Below are 11,071 nucleotides of genomic sequence, written 5' to 3'. Positions count from 1 at the left end.
TGTACAAGTGGACTTTTTTAYATTTTAATAAACTATGTGAAAGAAAGAGCTATTCTCATGATATTTGTAGAACAACAAAGAACTGTTGAAATGTTTACAATAGCCTTTTGATATGGTATGTGTGCACTAAATTTTCTGAATAAGATATTTAGTCACACAGCAAACAGTGAATATTTAATGTTACAAAAGTATTGTTCTATTCTCTAGAAAAAAATACAGACAAAAATATTTTATTAAATCAGTGTATGAATTGGTGATTTTTTTTTACATGTTTGTATATATTTCACCAAGTAAAAGAGCAAGAACCCAGGAATTTTCTGTCATCTGGATAGTGATGTTGGTGGAGATCACGAGCAAGAAAACAGAGTGGCTATTATTAGGAGGATAACCCTGTGTGGAAATCCGATCATTGAATCATTTTTCCAGTAGGCACTGCAAAATAAAGTCAAAAAAGCAATTTGTGTGCTAACATTTTCAGTAGTTATTGCTCACAGCTTTCTCATAGAAGTTTTGATCACCATAAATTTTTATGTAAAATACACATTTTTATATAAGTTTTATTATTATAATTATTATTGTACCATATCTAATATAGCATTTTGAACAATACTACGTAAATCTAAAGAGAAAAGAAGCATGCTGCACTAGCCTGGATCTCAGGGGCTATGTACTAGGTGATGTACCAAGCGGCTCTGAGGAGCTCTCCCTAATGAATGCCTAATACATCTGCTACCTCCCAGTGGTCAGGGACCGGAATTGTCCCCCTTACCAGCACTGGCATGAAGTTATATTTTAAAACCGAAGGTTGATAAATTACTTAACTTTATAATATCCAGAATTGTATTTATATTTGTAAAAAAAACCCACTATTTTTATGTTTACTCCAATTCATCTGGGGGAAGGAGTTTTTTTTTGTCAAGATACACAAGTACAAGTTTAGTATTTCTTTTTATTAGGAAGGCCATAGTAATGAATRTCTAAAGGCTAAAAGCAACTTGTTAATGAAGATTGCCAGTGCAAATTTAGCTTGGATATTTTGTATTCTGGCCCAGCTCCTCCAAAGCACTTCAACTTCCACTGAAATCAATTGGAGTTCAATGTGCAAATGAGTCTCAGATCATCAAAGCAGTTAGAAATATGGAAACTGCTGGCTATTTGAAGTTGCTTGAACATCAACATCTATTCTGGGCTTCTCATAATATACACAAATGTATTCAGATAAGATAACCAGGCTTGAGATATTTACCAAAGTGCCTTTGAAGTTCACCATTGTGGGAACTTCATATCCAGATACAGAAAAGAAAGGCTATAGTGATTTACAAATAAAGAGAAATACCACTGTTTACAATTTTACAAATTTATGTCTTTTATGTCTATTATGTCTAGGACATTTACACTGCTGAACCTCTGAACTGAGGARCAGTGGTTGATTGTTTGGACAACACCTTTCCAGCACCTTCTTGGCACAAACAAATGCTATAGTGAGATAATCTCACACACACACACAGAAAAACTTAAAAAGAAAAAATAACAATTGCATGACCGCAATTTCATATAGTGAAAGTGAAATTACTAGGCTTCAAGTCCTACTTTGCTAATACTGGTTTCATGCACTCTTGCTATTCCTGTCACTTGAGTCTGAGTGCTTTCAAGTCATCTATTAAGCACATTGATTATCATCTCTCTTGTGCTTATTCTTTCATTTTTTTCCCCTGAGAGTGATGTGTAGGCAGTTGGAAAGTTTATTTTTAATGTACTGATACTTAGTAAAAACATATAATACTATAATAATATATAATAAATATACCAGTTTGGCTGGTCTGTTTGTCCATCCATCTGATGTAAAGCCAGACTGCAGGAACATATGTTGCAGCTGGAGTAGAAGACMTCTAGGTTTGTGATAGTCCTTTGTTCCCAGGGTAGTCTCCTCCATAAATAAGAGCCTGTGACAGAGCATTATCTTCTGGAAAGACAAGCTTTACATTTGCTGCTGAATGCATCACTGTGCTAGGAGACAAAAGCTGCTGAACATGGTCTTTTATCACAAAAGTGAATCCATTCTAAGGACCCAAAAATAACTAACTCAATGAAATACTGCAAAATTCAAATTTAACATAGAAATCAATATTCAAATATGAATATTTAATAAAATCAAATATTTATTTTTGGTTTCTAGGATCTTTAATATTGTTTTTCTTTATGTAATGTTAATAATTACTTTTTTTTTTAAATCTGTATTTCTAAATCAGACTATGGACACCTGCAGCTGGCATTGGTGCACATAAATGTATGATTGGTATATTTACATTCAGCAACTTAGTGTATCATTTCACTTGATTCTTAGTCATATAAAATCATTATAACAATCAAACTCTGATTATTTTGTTTTTCATTTTGCTGACTGAGAAGTGACAGTATTTGAATCTCCAGCATTCCTGCTTTCCTTTCTAGCCCTTTCTATTTCTCCAAGTTTATGTCCTTGCTTCTATCACGCATTGAATTGCACAGTCCTGTCATCCTTTAATGTAACTGTCCCCATCATTCTCCCTAATGAAGTAAGCTTAAATAAGTGAATTCAAAGTATTATTATTTTAAATCTCATCTTCTGAATGGAGGAAACAGCTGCAAGTGACTGCTGGTCTTCAGTCTGTTCTTGCACTAGAAATAACATACAAATATTTATTTTACTCTTATTAGATCTTCCTCTCTGTTTCGGTGTATCTACAGCGCTGACTGTCAAAATAGTTTAAGYGAAACAATGTGAAGCCATGAGTCATAAGGCTGGCAAAGGCACAGAAATTACTTAAAGTCATTTGTTGTATTTTATTTTTAAGTTTTAAGTCAAAGTCTTCCTATCAGCCTTCCATGATAATGTGTTTAAAGAACTGGAATATTTTGGGCTTGAAACTGATGAGTATTGAAATGCGAAGCAGTGGAAGTAAATAGCATTGCATAGTATATACCTGTCAAGAGATGCACTAACTAATGCTTGGAGATAACCTTGCCTTAGATGCATTGTCTTTGGAAATACATTGTAACTGTAAACATGAAAGGCATTAATCCTGAAAGGATTATTTTTTGCTGAAATAAGAATTGGCAGAAGTACAGACCCTTTGTACTGTGCCTTGAAGATACAGCATGCGGGCAGTGTAGGCCACAGATATTTGTCATTTTCTTCCTTGTTCAAGGGAACAAGGCTCATTGCTTTTCCACACTTGTATGACCGCTCATTGCTAATCCTGTTCCAGTGTGTCCAGTCACACATTGAAATCATGGTGGCCAGACTGACCACTCACAGGACCAGGTGAATCAAACTGAATCCCCCTGTTCCTTTGTCAGTCGTGATTTTATAGTCCTTTCATCGTATCTTTCCTTTCCYTCTCCCAGTGCAGGCTCTGCAGACCTATTTTGTTTAGTCTTTGCTTGTACCGAAGAGATATATTTTTTTTTTGTCTTTGATCATCCCTACTGCTTTTCTCTCTTCCAGCTCTACTATAATCTTCTCGAGGCAGAGAAACCAAACCACAGGTGCTGTTTGCAGGTGCCACACAGATTTATACAGTACCATWGCCGTGTTCTATTTTCCATTCCTTCTCTATTCCTAACATTTTATTTGCCTTTTTTTGACTGCTCCTGGGCTGACATTTTTATAAACTTCATAAAATGATATTTTCATAAGCCTTTGATCATTCTAAGATATCATTTCTAGGAGGCAGCAGCTAGTGCATAAAGCCATCACTGTGTCCTACGCTAGGTTCGCAGTCACTAGGGCTGGTGTGGCTTTTTATGAGCTCTGTGCAGCAGGTAGCAATACACTGCTTTTTTACTAAACTGACCATGTACCACACTACTGACAAGGAGATTCTTAAGACTAGTCCCATATAGGGTTTTGACAGGAAAATGATCCAGACACTGTATCATGGATACGGATGGGGTGCTGAAGCCCAGAGGACTCTAATTGCCACTTTTAGAGGCAATGTGGCTTTTCCTTAACCAGCACTGCCCTCAGAGGAGAGCCTCACAAGTAACTGCCTGTCAATGATGACTGAGGAGAGCTGGATTCCCTCACGCCTCTGAAAACTTCATGAACYTGCACACAATAACAATCCACAGCTGCAAAATGCAGTAGACCATAGTTCATTCAGATTGCAAAAGCAAAATGAAAAACAAGAAACAGACCACAAAGCAGATGAGCTAGATATAATAGATGTTTCTTCTTTACAGAAAATAGATTCCATGAATCCTCTCCTATTGACTGCTCTCCGTATCTGATTTTTTGAGACCAAACTGTTCCTTGTTTATACTGAAATGAAATCACTTGATAGACAGATGACAGGCATATGCTGTACTAGAAGAGCAGCTGCTTGCAATATAATAAAAAAATCCTAGCAAATCCAAGTATATTGAAAACAGAGCCTAGGCACTTGAAAGTAATGTCATCATGTTTCTATATGTTCCTTGAGATCACAGTTCAATTTCTCGACGGTATTTTTTTTTTTTTTTTGCATTTACTTCATAACAGATGAATTATGTCTCTAACTCTCAACTGACTTAAGAGAGTCTTCATTTTTCTGTGAATTAAAAAATATACTGATCTCTGATAATTTCTGACCATCTCCAACAGCATCCCCCAATRCTTGGAAAAGATCAGTGTGAACTTGTAGGATAATGTGCTACTTTTTTTGTCTATTTGCTTGTGTGTGTTTCTGATTATTAACTAAATGCACTAGATTATTACTCCTTGAGATTCTTGTGTGATTGACAGCAAAAYATCTTTCCTGATTTGTTAGAAAATTAATTACATACTCAAAACRTCAGTTTAAAAGATTTGAAGCAAATTTAATGAACAGATTGGAAAGACTCCAAGAGAAGTTCTTTAAATATTGCRCTTGCATGGTATTATATTATACCAAAAAGAAAAATACTAATGGGAGAACAGATTGACAGAACTGGGAGTTTCTTTGTATCTTTTTAGAAAGGCAGAAGCAAAAATGTTCCCTGCCCAGGTCCAGCTCCCAGGGTGCCATGCAGAATACCCAGGACAGTCACCTTTATACAAAAATGGGGCTAATTYGCTGAAGCTTAAATTCATTTCCATGTTCCTACTTTGTAAGGCTTAGCTGAATTTAGTGATACTGCTTGTCCTTTGCCTTTCAGTGAATGTCACTCTATGCCTGATAATCTCTTGTCTTCTCAGACTACCAACAGGCCAACAAGTTAGTGCCATTGAAAACGATGATTTCTGAGAACGTCTGCTGAGATTTTTTTACTCTGGGGGCTGTTCCGTAACACTACCACAAGCAGGGAGGACTGGCACACCACCTTAGCATCRCAGCTGGGCTGAAATAAAATGCTAACCCACGGGTCCCATGTGTAGGCACCCCTAAAATTCCCATTCACTACTTACATCAGGCCCTTTCATGCAGATGACTTCCAGAGTCGCCATCACGGCTGAGGCCCAGTCAGGCAACCTCAGATCTGGGTGCTCCCTGAGCAAGGGCAGATAAACCAAAGCATAACCAGCTGAGACAGCAGCCTTKCTCAGCCCCACAGCATCAAGCAGTGTGAGCAGGGCAGGGCAGCTAGGAATCATCAGCACCACCTAAAAGACCATGTGAAAGTAAGTCGGACAAGGTCATGGTGGTGGGTCAGGTTCAAGGTCAGGCTCTAAGAAAACAAATCTGCTAGGCAAGTCAGTTCTAAGGAAACATAAATGCTGTTACAAGCTTATCCATTTATTCGGTAACTGTTAGTATGATTATTAGTTTGTGCTTTTGAAAGGTTGCTGCTATTGGCTTAGGAAACTTAAAATTCACCATTCTTCAAGTTCTAGGTAAGTGGTCTAGGCTCTGATGAACTACTATTTACAGAAATTAGAATAATTCTTCTGATGAAAATATTATCCTTAAGGAAAATAGCAAAAATATAATATCATTGCGTTCTTTAGACCTTTTCTTTTCCTTAAATCACCCTGTTTTGAACTAACAGTTCTGCTCAAGACTTCTGGATTCCTCAGTGTGCTCTGTACCCAATTGTACTTGGAACATAAGGTTGTAAGACAGCTTAAGTGCACTTAAGTGAACTTTAACTTGACTCAGTTTATATTGTAATTCAGGCTTTCTGCAAAGTTACTAGCTCCACAGTAATGACCCTTCCGTGATTGGTTTGAGGTCACTTCACCTCTACCTCCAGCAGATGGTACAAACATACCCTAAACGGACAGGTCTTGAAAAACAAATTGATTCATGGACATGMTGTTGTGCTTGCCAAAGATCATATTCATCTGCACTCATGGGGATATGTTTGACAGCGATCTATATGACTGTATGTGAAATTGTAAAATTTACAGTTTAAAATTTTAAAACAGCACCCACAAAGCAGAATCCTATTGTTTAGTGTCATCTAGAATTTGCATCTTGCCGCTTGCTATGAGATTGCCCTTCTGGATTTTTGCATTGAGGCAGTAATGACCTGCAAAATTTGTTTGTCTGTTTTTCATAGAAGCTATATAAAATCTATATTAAGGTTTTGCTGCTAATCACAACTATTTCTGGAAATTTTTCAAAAAGATTTCTAGATCTCATTGCAAAGTAAGCAATGGCACAGTTAGAAATATTGCAGTACTGTTCAATATCCATTACTCTTGCAGGACCATAATAGTTCATCTGAGAACATACTGAGAACATAAGCTATATCATAAATCTCTTAGGATGGGAATAAAAGCCACCTAAGTTAGAATCAAGTTAACTAGTTATGACATACATAATCCTATGCTTAACTCATGATTTTTTCAGAATGCTGCATTGTGGAGCCCTATGGCTACTGTGGAGTAGCTACTTAGAGTCTGTGTTATTTCTGTCTTCCAAAATGCTGGAGTGCTTTGAAATGGCATTCATGACTGCACAAGTTGCTGACCAGTACAAAGCACAAATTCTCTCTAAGCTGCAGTAAAAATCTTTAATTTTGCTTTCTGTGGATTTATGAGTTTAATGTTCTCAGCATTATTTTTTAAYGGAAAACATTTTTAAAGAGAGGAACAGTATACGGGAAACTGCTGAGCAGTAACACTAAGAATCCTTTAAATCAGCTATGTGGAACTACCATATAAATAAAATTGATTTATTGAATTTCTGTATTAGATAACTTCTGTGGAGCATATAAGGGATGAGAGCGGAATGGTTTATTCCTGTTATGTACAGAGTTCAATCTTGGATAACAGGAGAAAACAAAATGATTAAAAGAAACAACATTTGTTTTCAAAGTGAATGTAGATAATTCCTCTGTGGTAGTTCAGAAGCTGCTTAGCTGATTTAACTGTCATGGAAAAAAAATGTAAAGAAAAATCCACATTTTCCTTTTATCATATGAGTTTGACACTAAGATGAAGCTGTTTGAAGGATAGTGCTGTATGAATAYTATCAGAGGCATTACTGAAAGAGCATCAAGAGCTTTATAGATAGGAGCAAAAAATAAAAATCTTGCTAAATTTGTTTCTGGTTTCACTGATTTAAAGTAACTGATTCTTCTGTGGCTGCTAGCAAAACATTTTTGACTGCAGTTTCTTTTTGATGCTGTTTTAAATGAGCCATGGTATCAAACCAAGTACTAAAAGTTGGCAGGGCTTTTGCATATCTGCTTGTTACACTCTCATGAGATGCTTTTTAAAAGAACAGTCTCAGGAACATCCAGTCACATCCTATAGAACACATACACAAATAAAAATTAATTATTTTGCTAGTCAGATAAATGCTGTTTATAYTTCAGTGTAAAAGCAGCAGAAATTTCTCCCATTTCAAAGTCCTATCTAGACAATATAACTTCTATTGCTTCCGATTTCAGAAAAAGGGAAAAATGAGTCATTCTGCCGAGTCAGGACAAATAATGTCTCTAGAAACAACAAGCCTCTCTGTTTCTGCCTATAACAGTCCCAAAAAATTGTTCACCCATCTAGATGCAACACTACCTGGTCTTCATAGTCTTCACCATTGAAACATAAGCCTGTGAATTTCGGCATGGGATATCTACACCCATGGGAAAGATATCCCTTGCAATGGTTCGAACTCGTACTGCTTCTACTCGGGGCACTTGCAATGTAGTCTGGTTAAGATTTGTTCAAAGCTCCTATCTAAACCACATGCGTTTCTTACTACCAAAAAGTGGAGGTGGATCATCTTTGTTTATCTGAAGTTTACATAACTGTTCCTTCTCCAAGCAGGGGAAAGATTTCAGGAAGAAGAATTCAAAGTTCAGTCAGGTTCCTCAGAGCCTTGTCCAGCTGAGTCTTCAAAATCTCCAGGTGCAGAGATTACAGAAGTCTCTGGGAACCTTTTCTATTACCATCCCAGTGGAGGGATTGGGCTGCATTACCATCTCAGTGAAGACCTTCCTGCTGGCCACTGCCTTCTGAGGCCACACAAGCCTTCTTAGAGACAAGTTGTGGTCATCATCCCTTTCTTGTCCCAACTGGCATTAGCAAGAAAAGTTCCTCTGTCATCTTTGAAACTAGCTTTCAAATGTTTGTGAGTAAACCTGTGTGGTTTAAAATATGCTAGTATCCTAAGGGAAAGCATACTATTTTACACACCCTTGGAGAAGTTCATAAAGAAAAAGAACTGGTAAATTATTGGGAAAGGCATAAGGGAAAGGCACAACTATAACTAAAATTAGTAAAAAAAAAAAAAATCTAATGCAAGCCAAATTAAATTTACATATTTATTCATAGCTATCTTGTGTTATGTGAGKTAATATATTCTAAGATTCTTCCTGGTGCCTCCTCCAGTGCTGGAGGCTGATGGCATATTCCTGAGGCCAATGCTAAAAGAATTTGACCGTTCTGAATGCCATTTAAAGAAAGGAATTCATAGATGTGAAGGCAACTTACAGTTTCAGATTGTTGACTCCCAAGGGGGTTATCTCTAGAGATGCTCTGGTGAATCTGCTTAGTGGAACTGGTGGTAATTAGTACGAGCTGTAATGAAAAGATGCTAGCAATAGGAGATGTGGTGTACGGCTGTATATCCAGGTCACTGTTTGAATGCATCGAGAAGAGTGACCTGCTGGAAAAGTGGGCACTTAGCCCTGTACATGCATACAAAAAGGATATGACATATGGAAAAAAGATGCGTGAGGTTAGAGAAGTCAATATATCTTCAGCATAGAAATGCATTCAAAAAATAAAGCCATAGCTCCAGGGAGAGTGTGAAAATCAGTTATGTCATAATGCTGTGTCCTTGATAGTCATTCTATGTGATTAGCAAGTTATCACTTAGTTATTCTAAGGSATTACTCTGTTATTTTTGTATAAATGCTCCTCTATGATCTTAATTTGATCTTAATTAGGTGGAGTTTGGATTTTTTTTTTTTTTTTTTGGCTGGAATGGCAAGAAGAGTTGCAGTTTAGACTTGCTAAAATGTGCCATTTTATAATATGCCTTATTATTTTTTTAGTTTATTATCTTCAGGACAGATTTCAACAAAGGTCTTTTTATAATCAACTCTTTCTATTTGTACTAAAATGAAAAAGCCAAACTTCTCTGTATCTGAAGTCACCCAATGGAATTACTTAAACTGAGGTTTAAATTGTTATTCTGCTGCAACTATTAAATGTGAAATATTAGGTGCCACTTTCTTATAAAAGCTCTAGAGTCATTACAGCTTCATTCCATGGAGTAGATTTGTCTTAAAATCAAAAGATGAAATCTGCAGAGTCTAGGAAACAGGGCCTCTAAAGATTCAAGTAGGTGTCACTTGGGACAAACAGGCCTTAAACAGAAGRAAACTACTGAAGAAGTACAGAGCAATTGCCTAAAGCTTACATTGCAGGTTGTAAAAAAGAGCATAGATGTAAATCAGAGCAAAATTAAAGACTGAAGGTTTTTATATTCTGTTCACTTTGTGMATCACATCTTTTTGAAGAGCAGGGTATTTTTAAGAATGAAATATGTTGGTGCAGTATGGAATGAGAAAGGGACCCCAAAGCAGTGAGTCAGCTGCCTGCAAATGAGGCCACATCTCTAAGATCTGCCAGCACATGGGAAATCTGCAGCACAGCAAACACACCCAGCTTGTCTCCTGCTGCAATGAGCACTGGAGTTCAAAACATAACAATCTGATAGAGTGTATTTCTTGTGTATTAGTGACATTTGCAATCACTGCTAATGCAGTTAATGCAAATTTCAAAAATGTAAACTAAGATTATGCCTAGGATGACACTATGCTAAGAACTTGTAAGTTTTATCACACATTTGGCACTGATTTATACTACATGTAGGGAAAGGTAAATTTTGGTAAAGAAAAAGCTATCACTAATGCATATGTTGAAGTACAATAAGTATATTTACAGCTCAAAACATTTCCCCATTTTATTTAAATTTAGACATTTCTGCCKTACCCATAACATGTTCCATTCATGTCACTAATTATGTTGCTTTTGTTGAATATTTAAAATATTATTTAAATTCTAGTAGTTGTAGATTATGATGCAAAATGTGTTAAACATTAGGTAGAGAAAGCCTCCATAGCTACCATGTATCACAGCCTGTGAGAACATACAGAATATATTTAATTTGCTAGATTTTCTCTGAAAGAAAGAATAACATTCTGTTTATTTCAGTTATAAAAGAGACTGATATGTGAGGGATCAAACTGTGACACTCTTCATCTCTTCTGTTTAAAAGAAAAATAGAATCTGTAAGAAAAGTGATTGCTGCATCTGTTCAGAGCAATACAGTGCCTTCCTGGTGAATAATTCTCATTTCTGAGGTTCACTGGTTACATCCTCTGTTTAGAAAACAGGGCAGAAYTTGGAGATTGTTCCAAAGTGCTGGACTTCTGCTTACCTGGAAATCCTAGCCAGTTCTATTGGGGATCTTTGTACTATATACTTAGAGTGAATCTGAAGTCCCAAATCACACWACAGGCACCCTCCCCTGTTGTGGGAACACAATAAAAGATCCTGGCCCTTAAAGCTGCCAAGGACGAAATAGCACTCAGCAAGTAGTCTTAAGGAACACAARGATGAGAATGAATAGCTAAGCTAGGGAAGAATGTTTTGTAAATTCCCTCTGACTTG

At 36.6% G+C, this 11,071-nt stretch overlaps 1 long non-coding RNA gene across 1 annotated transcript; it reads right to left on the bottom strand.

Annotated features, from left to right (window-relative positions):
- Positions 1–243: 243 nt before the first annotated feature.
- Positions 244–5,450, bottom strand: LOC112946709. Its single transcript, XR_003249283.1, has 3 exons — positions 5,408–5,450; positions 1,808–1,943; positions 244–432 (listed from the first exon to the last, which is right to left on the bottom strand). It is a non-coding gene; the product is annotated as an uncharacterized LOC112946709 (long non-coding RNA).
- Between the last annotated feature and the right edge of the window lie 5,621 nt (positions 5,451–11,071).

This window comes from Nothoprocta perdicaria, unplaced genomic scaffold (genome assembly GCF_003342845.1).
Source record: "Nothoprocta perdicaria isolate Ctin4 unplaced genomic scaffold, notPer1 scaffold_1, whole genome shotgun sequence".
In the NCBI taxonomy this organism is placed as follows: domain Eukaryota; kingdom Metazoa; phylum Chordata; class Aves; order Tinamiformes; family Tinamidae; genus Nothoprocta; species Nothoprocta perdicaria.
This window is presented reverse-complemented; position numbering and strand designations above follow the sequence as displayed.